Source organism: Rutidosis leptorrhynchoides, chromosome 2, assembly GCF_046630445.1.
Source record: "Rutidosis leptorrhynchoides isolate AG116_Rl617_1_P2 chromosome 2, CSIRO_AGI_Rlap_v1, whole genome shotgun sequence".
In the NCBI taxonomy this organism is placed as follows: Eukaryota; Viridiplantae; Streptophyta; class Magnoliopsida; order Asterales; family Asteraceae; genus Rutidosis; species Rutidosis leptorrhynchoides.
In genome coordinates this window covers 655,971,091-655,986,728 of record NC_092334.1, presented here as the reverse complement: position 1 = coordinate 655,986,728, position 15,638 = coordinate 655,971,091, and positions in this window count along the sequence as shown.

Here is a 15,638-nt window from a genome sequence, read left to right as displayed (position 1 = left end):
TATTATGTTTAGGTATATAACATTCTTGTTATATTACGTGCCTTTGTGCCGTTGTGCCTATGTGCTTTGGTTTTTGAATCGGGAAACGTCATTCTTGACTTTTAGAGATTCTTGGTACTTCGAAGACATTTTTATGTCATCGTTACTCATATTCATTACTTTCGATGTCTTTGTCTCTTGTGCTATCCTTAGCACATTGTTAAGAAATTGTTTTAGGGGAAATTGTGTTGAAATTCGAGGTTGACCACGTGTCCTGACCTTATGTAGTGATATTGGAATGGAACTATGAGTTAGTGAAATATAATGGCGTCAGGCCAACGTGATTATATTACGTTAATTCATAAAAAGTCCCAATATTGTGACATGAGGAATAGAAAGCGAGTCAAAGAAAATTTGTACACCACTCATTCGGAAATTCTAACGTTGTTACATGAGTAAGGAAGATACTCATTATCCTATTTGTTGATATATGAGAGACTCGTCTTAACCGAACTACTTACCCCATGTTTTATCATTCATAACTCGCTTGTTAGTGACAGCTTCGCACGTGAAGAGTTTTGGCCCAAGGACTTATGTCGTGATAATAGTCAAAACAATATTTAACTCATTGGTTTTCATGACCTCGTAGCATTTATTGATTAGATGTCGCAAGACGATTCAAGTCCTTCACCCGAACTTCAACGATCTTACTTCAACTCGTAACCTCTGAAATGCGGATACCCTGTTTTTCATTAAAATTTTTACACATTTGTGTAATTGGGCGGTTCTCACGAGATTTATGGGCGAATAGAAGTAATGAAATATTTTGTCATGTATACTATTTATAAAATCATATATGTACGTATGAATTCAAATGGATAAATTTACCCTTACCTATTTTGGCTAGTATACACTAGATTATACCTTCAAATTTTTTTTTTTTAAAAACCACTCTTGTTGAGTTGTCTAGTTAACTCAATTTGTTTTACGAATAATGGTACACGTTGTACATACTTCTAAATTTACTAAGAGCTTCGTTCCATTTATGGGGTTACATCAGACATTTAAAGCTTTTTCAAAACTTCTTTGATTGATTACATTAGAATTTTCGCATTACTCTACAGAGTGCTTGGATCACAGTTCTTCTCATCCTTCGTTTAAGGATGAAATTTACCATTAAGTTCATTGATAGAAATTCTTACACCAGTTTGGATGCCGATTTTATAAAATTTGTTGGAAAGCCTTTGCGCTCATAAAGTTTTCTCTCTTATGGTTTGACATGGCCGAAACGCGGACTGATAAATCAATTTTCTGGGGTACACTCGGTGGTCACCCTATTGTAGAAAAGGTGCTAAGTGGGTTTCTACCCCAACTGTTGTTATGGCGGGTATCATGGATATATATTACACTAGACTGATTGAGGAGTTTCTACTCTCAATATTCACTGTCAATCGCAACACCCTCGTAAACATCAATCCTAGGATTCAATACTTTGAGGTACATGAAATTATTTTTGGAGATTCATCTCAACCGGAGTCGACCATTCTTTATAACCCATGATTAGCATTCTTTTCATCCTCACATAAATTTAAGAATATGGATGAATCCTAGATTTCCTCGCTCGTTGTACAAGGAAGTTCACTCTCGATGAAATATCACACCTTTCGTACGCATTCCTTTCGGGAATGTAATGAAAATTTACTTTGAAGACCATGATCCTCGTTATCTCCTTTGAGAGAATTGCCTTATATATCTATGTCACCGATGTGACTACTCCATATAGTTCTCCCTTCGTTGTTGCAACTATATTTTATTCGTCCCAGTTCGTCCCCTTGGGGAGCTCCTGTTCTTTTTGTTAAGAAGAAAGATGGTTCGTTTCGTTTGTGTATTGGTTATAGCGAGTTAAAAAAAAGCTTACGGTTAAGAATCGTTACCCTCTTCCGAGAATTGATGATCTGTTCGATCAACTTCAAGGTCCGCCCGTTTATTCTAAGATCGATCTTCATTCTGGCTATTCACCAGTTGCGTGTTAAAGAATCTGATGTTCTGAAAGCCGCTTTTCGCACCCGTTATGGTCGCTACGAATTCCTTGTTATGCCGTTTGGATTGACAAATGCACCTGCTGTGTTCATGGACCTCATGAACCGTGTGTATAGACCCTATCTGGACAAATTCGTTATTGATTTCATCGACGACATCTTTATTAATTCCAAGAGTGATGAAGAGCATGAAAAACATTTGAAGTTAGTGCTTGATATGTTGAGAAAAGAAGAGTTGTACGCTAAGATCTCTAAGTGTGCTTTTTGGTTAAGAGAAGTTCAATTCTTTGGACATATTGTTAGTAAACAGGGAATACAAGTTGATCCTGCTAAGATTTAGGCGATTGAAAAGTGGGAAATTCCGAAAACTCCTACTCAGATTCGCCGGTTCCTAGGTTTGGCAGGCTGTTATAGAAGGTTCATTCAAGATTTCTCTCGTATAGCGAAACCTCTGACTGCTTTAACGCACAAGGGGAAGAAGTATGCGTGGGAGGATGAACAAAAGACTACTTTTCAGATTTTGAAGAAGAAGTTGACTACCGCTCTGATATTGTCACTATCTGAGGGTAATGATGACCTTGTTGTTTCTTGTGATGCTTCGCGTCAAGGCTTTGGTTGCGTTTGATGCAACGAAAGAAAGTCATCGCTTATGTGTCATGTCAGTTGAAGATCCATGAACAGAATTATACAACCCATGATTTAGTGTTAGGAGCTGTTGTGTTTGCACTTAAGATTTGGAGACGCTATTTGTATGGGATTAAGAGTACTGTGTACACAGATCACAAAAGTCTTCAACATATCCTCGATCAGAAACAGCTGAACATGAGACAACACAGATGGATTAAGACGTTGAATGATTATGATTGTGAACTTTTATATCATCCGGGTAAGGCCAATGTTGTGGCTGATGCCTTGTGTCGTAAAGAAAGGGCTGAACCTCGTAGGTTTAGAGCCTTAAATATGACCATTCGAACAAACCTCGCAAGGCAGATTCTTGCAGCTCAACAAGAAGCCTTGAAGGATGGGAATTTTGTAACGAGAAGGTCCGAGGCTTGAGTAAACAGTTAGATGTACGAACCGATGGTACTCGGTATTTTGCGGGACATCTTTGGGTTCCAGAGTTTGGTGACCTACGACAACTTGTTTTAGATAAGGCTCATAAGTCTAGGTACTCTATTCATCCTGGTTCAGGAAAGATGCATCATGATCTTAAGGAGCTGTATTGGTGGCATCATTTGAAGGCTGATGTGGCTATGTATGTGGCTAAGTGTTTGACCAGTGCTAAGATTATAGCTGAACATCAGAAACCGTTTGGACTTTTGGTGCGACCTGAAATTCCCGAGTGGAAGTGGGAAGGTATTACGATGGACTTCATTACGAAGTTACCAAGAGTTGTGGGTGGTTATGATACCATTTAGGTGACTGTTGACCGACTCGCTAAGTCAACTCATTTCTTGCCAATTAAGGAAACAGATTCGATAGAGAAGCTTACCCGTTTGTATTTGAAGGAGATTGTTTCTAGACATGGTGTTCCCGTATCTATTATTTCGAACCGAGACAGTCGATTTACATCGAGGTTTTGGCGATCCTTACAGGAAGCTTTGGGAACTAAGTTGGATGTGAGCACCGCTTATCATCCTCAGATGAAAGGTCATAGTGAAAGGACCATTCAAACGTTGGAAGACATGTTACGAGCATGCATCATTGATTTTGGTAATGGTTGGGATAAGTACTTGCCACTGGCTGAATTTTCTTATAATAATAGTTATCATGGAAGTATTAAAGCCGCACCGTTTGAAGCTCTGTATGGTAGAAAGTGTAGGTCTCCTATCTGTTGGAATGAGGTTGGGGATGCTCATCTCACAGGTCCAGAAATTATTCATGAGACTACCGAGAAGATCGTACAGATTAAGGAAAGATTGAGAACCGCCAGAAGTAGGCAAAAGAGTTATGCCAATAAGAGAAGGAACGATATTGAATTTCAGGTCGGCGACCGTGTTATGTTGAAGGAGTCACCTTGGAAAGGTGTAGTACGTTTTGGTAAAAGGGGAAAGTTGAATTCTCATTTTGTTGGACCATTTGAGATTATTGAGAGAGTTGGACGGTGGCGTATCGTTTGAAGGAGCCACAAGAGCTTAGCGCTTTTCATAACGTTTTCATGTATCAAACTTGAAGAAGTGTTTGGCCGAGGCCAATGAAACCATTCTTTTTGATGAACTTCATGTTGTTAAACAACTCCATTTTTGAGGAACCGGTTGAGATTATGGATCGAGAGGCTAAGACTCTTAAGCAGAGTAGAATTCCTATTGTTCGAGTTAAATGGAACGCCAGATGCGGTCCCAAGTTCACTTGGGAGCGTGGAGGTCATATGAGGCAGAAGTACCCGCATTTATTCCCAGATGCCGAGTCAACCCTGCACCTGCTTAAATTTCGGGACGAAATTTCCGTAACGGGAAGGTACTGTAACGACCCTACTTTTTCCGTTATCTTTTACCGTTAAGTATTTAACGACCGTTAACTGTTATTCGTGCCACGTCATTTCTATGACCTATATTATTAATCTTGTAATAATATATTAATTATTATGTGTTATATGAATATTTGTATTCATACTTCAAGTTGTACGTTTCTACGTGTCGCGGGTTTCTATCCGGCGAATCTTTTCAGTTTTCCAACCAACGGTCGAGCTTTTGGAATTTTTTAAGTCCTAAATATTTTAAATATGATATTTTAATGTCATATGACCATATATAGTGTTTATATATTTTATCCGTCGCGTAGTTGTTATCTCTCCGAAAAATCAATCGCGTAGTAGCGTTTTCGCGTTTTGGGCTTCGATCGGGCGTTCGGGCCACAAGCAATTAGTCATTTTATTAAAGTTGGGCCACAAAGGGGCCCACCCCCTCAAAATTTCGGCCAAATGGGACCCCCCCTCCCCATTTTTCATTTTTCCAATTTTCCATTTCAATTTCATATTTCACTTATTATTTTTTTTCCCTAAACCTAAATTCTCTCTAATACTCTCTTTCTTTTTTTTCTTTCTTGGCCGCCATTTTTATCACCATCATCACCATCAATTAATCATCAATTATAGCTTGGATCAAAGGGCTTTTCACATATTCGGATTCTACACAACGATCTCTACGCGTTCTTATTACTTGATTCTTGATTAGGGTATAAACCCTAACCCTAGCTTTTTAATTTCTCATATATTTTACTGTATTTTGATGTTATTATGATAGCATAGCACTTGTGTATTGTTGTATTGATGATTGTATGCGTAGAATTGCTCGAATATACATGTTTTCGGTTTGATTAATTTGGAATAGCAGCTTATTCGTTCATTTCTGGTTGTGTAACTGATATAAAAGTGAAATTAAAGTATCTAGATGAGTTCCTCTCATCAAGACATTAATTTTAGACTCCGGATTCATGTCGTTTCGATTCCCGGAGCTCTAGATATGATTAAAATAGTGTTTTGTTAAGATTAAATTGTAAAAAACGAATTGGTTCAGTTATGGTCCGATTTTGTGACCATTTCTGGAGTCTTTAGGGTGTACTAGTGTGTTAGGATTGATGATGGGATGAACTTTCATGTTCGGGTCATCGAAATCCGAGCCACGGATCACCCGTTATGACTAAAATACGTTTTTGAGCGGATTAAAGGTACAAACTGATTAAGAGCTGTAAGTCACGACTTGGTGACTGTTCTTGGGATGTTCTTGAGCACACTAACGTGTCGGGTGGGTTGGTTAGGCGAAGATATATATAAGGCTCGCCGAAAACTGATTCCCGGGGCTCAAGTTATGACCCGATGAACTTTTGAATTAAAACTTATGGTTAAATATTAAAACTTATGATAAAAATAATGATTTTCATTATTGATTAATTACTTATGATATAAGAAGTAATTATTATCATTTAAGACTTATGATATATATTTATTATATCATTTAATTATTACTTATGATTTAATTAACATTTTAATTAAACTTATGATTAATAATACTTTTATTATTAATGAAAAATACTTATGATAAGTATTAAATTTATTTTATGAGAATATTATTTTAAGACTTATAATAAAGATTAAATAATTATTTAATTATTATAAGACTTAATTATTATTTAATTATGATCTAATTATTAAATACTTATGATTTAATAATTTTAATTAGAAACTTATGAAATGATTAATAATTCATTATTAATTAATAATACTTATGATATGATTTAAAATTTATTTTTAATTAATAATACTTATATTATGACTAATATTTAATTAATTAATTAAATACTTATGTTATATTAATTATATCATTTAAACTTATCTTAACTTTAATAATTCATTTTTATTTAATTAAACTTATGTTATGACATAATTATACATATTTAACTTTAACTAACATTATAACTTATGTTATTATTATACTTTACACTTTTAAAATTAATGTTGACTATGTTTGACCAAGGTTGACTTTTGAGTTGACTTTCAGTTGACTTTGACTTTCAGTTGACTTCTGTTGACTTTCTAAATAAGGAAACTTTCCTAACTTCAAAACTTTCTAAAAATAGAACTTTCTAAATTTGGAAACTTTCCAAAAATAGAAACTTTCCAAAAATAGAAACTTTCCAAAAATAGAAACTTTCCAAAAATAGAAAACTTTCCAAAAATGGAAACCTGCTAAAAATAGAAACTTTCTAAAAATAAAAAGTGTGTGTCCGTACGCTGTTCCGATCAAACCGATGCATGTTGAGTGTTGTTCTATGTCTACTTGCAACATGTACAATAGCTATCATACTAAGACTTGACCTAAGTTAGTTATTTATATCGACCTGCTTTATTTATAGGTCGGCGTTGTGATCATTCATGATCACTTTACTTCATTTGCTGTTCGCATAATTGTGTGGTTACTTCGGTTGCTATTAAGGTGAGTTATAGTCCCATTTTTCTATTTTAAATCTTTTGGGATGAGAATACATGCAATTTATTTTATATTTTGGACACATGTGGAAGTTGGTTTAAATTATTCATTGTGAGTTGAACAAAAATATTCCCTAGTCTGGTAACTGTAATCACTGGTTTCTACTGGTGAACGCGAATCCTATGGATAGATCTATCGGGTTTGACAACCCCATTTCGAGCTAGTCGCGCTAGCAATTTATAATCGGAATGTTTAGTACTTCGTATTTTGTTGTAGATACACTTGTTCGGTGTATATTATTTATTGTGTTTGGCAAGGGTAAATAAAGGGTTAAGTGGTTACCAGGTGGCTCACGGAAAATGGAATAATGTTTTATTATATGTTTTCTAGCATATAATTTGGTGGTTTAAAAAGGTGTTTTATGTTTTCAAACATAAATTTTTATGGTTTAAATTAAATAATGTTTGCAATATTAAACCTATAATTCACTCAATATTTTTGTTGACAGTTACTCGCATGTTTTATTCTCAGGTTCATGATTGATTGCTTCCGCTGTGCTTAGAGAGTCTGCATATTTATGATGGCAGCTTTTGATAAACATTAACTTGCATTCTATTTTGTTACATTAAATAGTGGGTGTTTGTTGACACTGTTTTGGTCAACCTTTGGTTAAAGTATTTATGTATAGTTTTTCTAAACTTATACATTTTAGTAGATTTCCTTTATAGGAAATCATTTTTAAATAAAGAATGCAAGGTTGTTTTATTAAATTCATATAGAGTTTCGATCAAGCTGTGGGACCAAGTGACGGAGCCGTTAAGTGTTTTGACGGAGTCGCCACATAATGTGACAACCCGAAAATTTCCAACCAAATTTAAACTTTAATCTTTATATGTTTTCTACACGTTAAGCAATATTTGTTAAGCTAAATTTCAAGAATTTTAAACTATGTTCATACATTCATTCAACCTCGACCAAGTTCCAACGATTCATGAACCATTAAACGAATCTGATTATATATGTATATGTGTATATATATATTATAACTTGAAACGTAAACAAAATATTAGATTAAATACTTTATATGATTGTATCTGTTTCAAAATGTTTATCAATGGAACTAGAAGATAAGATCAAATGATTGAATTATCAGATATGTTGAATTATGATTACAAGTCTCTGTTGAAAGGCCTACGTTGATTTGAGAAATCTTTCTATTTTAACAATATTCGGAAAATGGTAAAGTGATTTATAAATAAGAACAAATTATTAATCATTGAGAACTAGACAAAGGATAGTGGAAGATTGAATCTCATAAAGACTCGATTGATCTATTTAGTTTCAAACATACAAAAACGTTTTCAGTTTAAAAAGAACTTTATTATTAAAACGTATATAACTTTTATAAATATCTAGAACCGCTTTTGACAACTCATTACTTAACTAGTATGATAAAGATAACGATATTTATATTTTATTTTATTAAATATATATAATGATTTAAATTAATATTATATATATTTATACGCGTATTATACGTACATAGTTTTATACTTTTACTATACTTAAACTTTACCTTTACTTTATTTTTACTTTACTTTAACTTTAATAATTCACTTTAATAATTCATACTTTAATAATTCACTTTAATAATTCATACTTTAATAATTCACTTTAATAATTCATACTTTAATAATTCACTTTAATAATTCATACTTTAATAATTCACTTTAATAATTCATACTTTAATAATTCACTTTAATAATTCAAAAATCTATTATAAATAGAATTCAATAGGTTTCATTATTTCATAGAAACTTGAAAATATTTTTCTATAAACTCTCTCAATCGATTTACATATATATATTTACTCCGTATTATTTCAAGATATTATTAGTATACATAAAATATTACGACGAAGTGCTGTCCGAGTGATTTCGAAATTGTTTTTCGAGTGAGATAGGATTAAGGAAATTATGGGTTATAGCTATGGAGGTGATTGAGTATGGTTCATGGGTATGCTCGTGAGGTCAATATAGTGTTTATCATTTCCGTTGTGTCTACGTACCTTTCCTGCAATATTGAATCTCAATATTGATACGTGAGTACTCATAATTTAACTTTTACATACTAATAGTGTATCCCTGACTAGTGCTCGAGTATTTAGGATTATGCATGCTTGTACTTTTGATATTGCCCTTAGACAGGTTAGGTTGAATCTTGAATTAGTTACACTTGCGGTTGAGATAAGGTATAAGATATGCATGTCCTTGGAAAGCTAGCAAAAAATTAAGAACTTTTCCTTTAGATATCGAATGGTTTCGATGAACGGATTAGAAGTTATAATCAATTGAATTTTTGATATTTTTATTAAAAATGATTATTATTATCGTCGTTTTTATCGTCGTTCTAGTGTTATCTTATTATTATCATTATTATTATCTTTATCAATAAAAGGGATTTATCATTAAAAATTGTTATTTTTTTTATTACTATCGTTATTATCGTTAAAGTTATAATTAGTATTATTATTATTATCCGATTATTATTATTATTATTATTAGTATTATTATTATTATTATTATCATTATTAATATATATATCATTATTTAAAAATAGTTATTGTTATTGTTATTATTATTATTATTACTATTACTATATTATCATTAAGATAATTATTAGTATTATCGTTAATAATGTTATAGTAACTATCATTATTAATATTAGTGTAATTAAAACAAATATTTGTAACACCTAATTATTTTGATTACTATTATTATCATTATTATGAACACGATATAAAAGATGATTAAAAGCTATTAAACGAAACGATTAGGAAATAATGGGTAAGAGTTTCATGATGAAATTAAAATATTATAAGATATTGATTTAGATAAAATTATCGTTCTTATTATTTTTATCATTACTATTATTATTAAAAGTATCGTTAGTATTAAAACTATCATTTTAACAAAAATTATCATTTTAATAGAAATGTCATTGTTACTATAAAATATCATTATTATTATTATTTTAAATAGAATTATTATTTTAAAGATAATATTAAAAATTATCGTAAATATTAAAGTTATCATAATTAGAATTATCGTTTTATCATAATGTCATCTTAGTAATTATAAATATTGATATTTTTATAATAATAATTATTATTATAAAATAATACAACTTTTACTTACTATCATTATAGATATTATTTTATCAAATAAATATGTGATACAAACATATTTTACTACGTGTAATAACTTACTTTAATAATACCTATCATATTATCTTTATGATATTAAATGAACCCTATAAATTTTATTACTTAAATATATATAAAAGTATATTTTATTATATAAATTTAATATAAAATTTTATTTATTAATAAATAAATTATATTATTTACTCTAATAAATCTTTTAAAAATATTTAAAAATATAAAACGACGATATTTAAACTATATATTAATCATGTATAAATTTTTGGAAATTATTTTAAGTCTAATTTACTTTTGTTGACTTTTGCGTATTAGTCTTGAGCATTAGGATTGTGGTACACTATGACTTGACCTAATTTGTTAGACAAATATTGACCAACACATAAATATATATAATTAATTTAGGTTCGTGAATCCGAGGCCAACCTTGCACTTGTTCAATGACGTTATATGTATTTTTACTACGAAATACAGTATGGTGAGTTTCATTTGCCTTTTTACCCTTTATATTTTTGGGACTGAGAATACATGCGCTTTTATAAATGTTTGACGAAATAGACACAAGTAATTGAAACTACATTCTATGGTTGAATTATCGAAATCGAATATGCCCCTTTTTATTAAAGTCTGGTAATCTAAGAATTAGGGAACAGACAACCTAATTGACGCGAATCCTAAAGATAGATCTATTGGGCATAACAAACCCCATCCAAGGTACCGGATGCTTTAGTACTTCGAAATTTATATCATGTCCGAAGGAGGATCCCGGAATGATAGGGGATATTCTTATATGTATCTAGTTAATGTCGGTTACCAGGTGTTCACCATATGAATGATTATTTTTGTCTCTATGCATGGGACGTATATTTATGAGAACTGGAAATGAAATTCTTGTGGTCTATTAAAATGATGGAAATAAATGATTATGATAAACTAAAGAACTCACCAACCTTTTGGTTGACACTTTAAAGCATGTTTATTCTCAGGTGTTAAAGAAATCTTCCGCTGTGCATTTGCTCATTTTAAAGATATTACTTGGAGTCTTTCATAGCATATTTCGAAGAACGTTGCATTCGAGTCATTGAGTTCATCAAAGATTATTATTAAATCAATTTATAGTTGGATAGTGGATATTATGAAATGGTATGCATGCCTATCAATTTTCGATGTAAAGAAAGATTGTCTTTTAAAAACGAATGCAATGTTTGTAAAATGTATCATATAGAGGTCAAATACCTCGCAATGTAATCAACTATTGTGAATCGTTTATAATGTATATGAGCGGGTCCATTCAGTTGGTATCAGAGCGGTGGTCTTAGCGAACCAGGTCTGCATTAGTGTGTCTAACTGATAAGTCGTTAGGATGCATTAGTGAGTCTGGACTTCGACCGTGTCTACATGTCAAAAGTTTTGCTTATCATTTCTAGTCGGAAATCATCTGCTTATCATCCTTAGGAAATTACTTGCTTATCATTATTAGTCTAAACACGTCTTGCTACATTAATTACATGAGTAGTGTATAGACAAAATTCATATCTTAGCGTATCTGCTAAATCATATCTTATCGTATCTGTTACTTTAAACTTTGTCTGACATATTCCGTAAATTCCTCCGTAATCTACGAAATTTTTTTTCTCTATATATATAGATATTCTATGTAATTAGAATACCATTCGATAGCCGGAAAATCATTTCATATCGAAAAATCCTTTATTCAATCGTACGAAATGGAATTCGTCATTAGTTCAAGTTCCTCAGATTATGAAATGGAATCCCACTCAAGCTCCGAAAGCAGTGTGACCGGAATGGATCAACCAATCAGTCATCACCTATTCTGGATGAATTGAGGATAGGTTCGTAGCCTCCTCAATCATTGGAGACAAGAAGAAGGTGATCCCTTCCATCCACCACATTGTCCTCTTGACGAAGAACCTGAAGCACTTACCGGCGAACCTGTCCGAAACACTATTTTCTCTCTCATTTCCAGAGTATCTCTCACGATTATATACTACATCAAATTCTAGATTTTATTTATCCGCTTGTCCGAACCGACAATCATCCCGGTGTAATAGAAGAAGTCAACGAGCTTCGCGCTCGGGTAGTGGCTTTGGAGAATATGGTGCAAAGGTTACAAACACCAGCAGCAGCACCAGCAGCATAATCAGTACCACCAACATCAACGTCAACAGTACCATTACCACCCCCAACCACAACCGAGTCATAAACCTCAACTCCACAATCTGTCCCACGAGTATCAAGGTCATACGTCCTATAAATAACATGGAAGACCAACAACAATAAACGATGAAGTATTAATTCATGACTTCATCGGAGAAATATTTTACAGTGATTATGTAATCTCTAAAATTTTAGAGATTACTTATTCTAGATCTAACCATAAATCAGATGAGTAGACCGAAATGATAAAAGAAATCCTGACCAGAATGGTGCACGATTTACAAACTAGACGTGTTTTACCAACAACATCAACAGTACCGCCAGCATCACCAACATCGTCAGTGTTGTCAGCATCAGCATTAGCAGCACCTATAACTTCACAAGCTTCGTCAGTTCAAGAATCACCGCGGACATCATTATGAATCAACAACGAGTATATTGTATCAACGAGTTATTAAGAATTAACTCATTTCCACTGAAGGATTTATATGTATATCTTATATATAAATCTTTGAACCATAATAAATCTTTCCGTACTAAGCTATTATGTGTGAATCTTAACTACTCGGTTAATTCATATTACTAATATGCAATAATGCACGTCCTTCGTCCGCACCTTAACTATCGTTAACTACAACCTCTGTCTCAATTCAATAAATTCCAATTCATAATAAATCATGTGTATTATTCAAATATATGTTGATTTTACACTTTCGTCATCAATGTACTCGAAACTTTTCAGATAACATCATTCGTACTTTGCGAAGTTCACAAGAATTTAATGAAAACCAACATCATGCCCCAACAAATAACGAAGTATTGATTCATAATTTCAATATTATTGAAGTAATACTTATGTAATCTCTAAAGCCTTTAAGGGATTATTCAATTCTAGTTTCAACCGTAAATTAAATGAGTTTAATTTAATATTAACTCATTAAATCGATGTTACATCTGAAGAAAATATATATATATATATATATATATATATAAATAAATAAATATATATATATATATATATATATATATATATATATATATATATATATATATATATATATATTTCAAAAAGACTGTAATAAAAATTCTTTTGTACAAAATATTAATTGTGAAATATTTTTTTTAACGGGTAGGTAATACTTGAGAGATATATAAATTCACAATTAATATGTTACATTCTTCGAATCTGATTCAGCAATCATCAACTATACTCACTATTTTCTCAAACAATATATATTCTTTTATAGAAATCAAAACAACCATACTCATTCAAAATTTAATTGCATATTCTGATTTTGAAATCTCAGAATTCAACTCGAGATATGACCGAAATCATCACTCTTAGATCCTTACATCTTTCACAAGCTATACTTTGACTTCAAAACTGTGTTAGAACATCATATATATATTAACGATTACAATCTGTGTTCAAAACCCTTCGAAATTCCTTAAGACACTTCAAATAATAAACAATCGAGATGATGATCCAACCACATATTAACCACGGTCTTGCATCTGAAAAGCTCTTGAAACCAGAGTCATAATTTAACACGTATCCGTGTCAGACCCTTTGGCATTTATTAGCAAAAATAACTTTGCGATTTCTTTTCAAATTAGTCAGTTTTGTCACAGCTTTAGCAAGTCAACTTCGACTTTTCAGTTGAAACAGTCTTATTATAACATTGATATCGACGTTGCCCTTTCGTCATCGTTACCGGAGAACCTTTTATGTCTCACCACATTAAAAATAAACTTACCAACAACTTCACTGATCTTTGACTTTCCGAAAAGTCATTATATTTATCGAAACCCCATCATTTACTCATCCGCATCTTGTAACAAGAATTGTCATGCCAATTACTGGGAATCAGCAATTAGTATTTTGAAATCTTGCAGCATGTCTCTGCCAACAGTTATAGGTGTATATATAACATCTATCTCCTAGACTTATATACTTTGAATGTGAAGTTTCTGAAAAATACCCTAAACTGCGAACTAGTTCTCCGAAGTTTGGAAAATGCTGATGAAACAGCAAAAACTATAAACGACCTTAACAGTCAAAAGTTTGATAATAAAGGATAGTGTGTTGGAAAAGCTTAGAAAAAGAGAAGGTTTGGAACTGGAAAACGGATTAAGCAAACCATGAAGGAGGCTATGGACAAATCACAAAGACTAAACCTGCCTTCAAAGAATCCAAATGATTCAGTGTCTGCTGAAATTATTATCAAATACCTTACTCCTGACTCTAAACCCTTGTGAATAATATTCTTCATCATCCTCTGATCTTAGATATTCTAAAATATCATCATATCTTTCATTATAAATATCCTCCATATTTCTGAAGATATTTTCTTAATTTTTCTTATTTGAAATCATTTACCTCTTCGCGCTATCTGTATTACATCATAAAAGAAACTATTTTAGTTTCTAAATTCTGAAACATTCAAGTTTAAAAAAGGAATATTTTGAAGTAGTGTTGGGAACTGAAGCATGAATTAGTATAATATAATGACACTTGATCAACGTCATTATATTACAGTAAGTCATGCTGAGTTTCTAAATGGAACGTGATGATTCACAGATCATAACATCATCATGTGCCATGTTATACGACTCTTGTATTCTATTTAACCTCTAAAATATCAAGAAAATATTTCTTGATGATTCGGCCTTTTCCAAGGTATTCTAGTAATTTGACAAGTCAAGATCGTACCATCACAATTTCCTTCCTAGAACATTAACAATGTTCATTCCGAAATTCATATCTGTGAATTCTGGACCATTACAAGCGGTGCTTAATCGCAATAGGAAGAAGAAACGAAAGGACAAAACTCCAAAATAGAAATTGGGGTATAAATTGCAGCAAATAAAAGAGAGCATTAACTGTGAATGATAATGATTATAGAAGACAGAAGCAGAGACTTTGAAATATAAGGGAACATATAAAGCTCAACGATAAACCAGAAATTATAAACCATATATATCGATGCATATAGCAATATAAAGACATGGGAGAACTACAAACACTATAAACCCAAGAGTATAGTAGAAGTAAATAGATTCTTCCGGCAGTAGATGAAAAAGAAGAATGACTGATATGAAAGTTAGAAGTATATCGAGAATCAGAACTGGATGGAGCATATTGATGAATACTTTAAAATATGAGTTGAGGGAGAAAGAATAGAAGGTGATGAAACATGACTAGAAACTTAGAAATCAACAGATTTAACTCACATAATGACGGAATAAGTGAATCAAACCCTCTAGTGAATAGGTTAAGTTTTTTTTGATTAATTT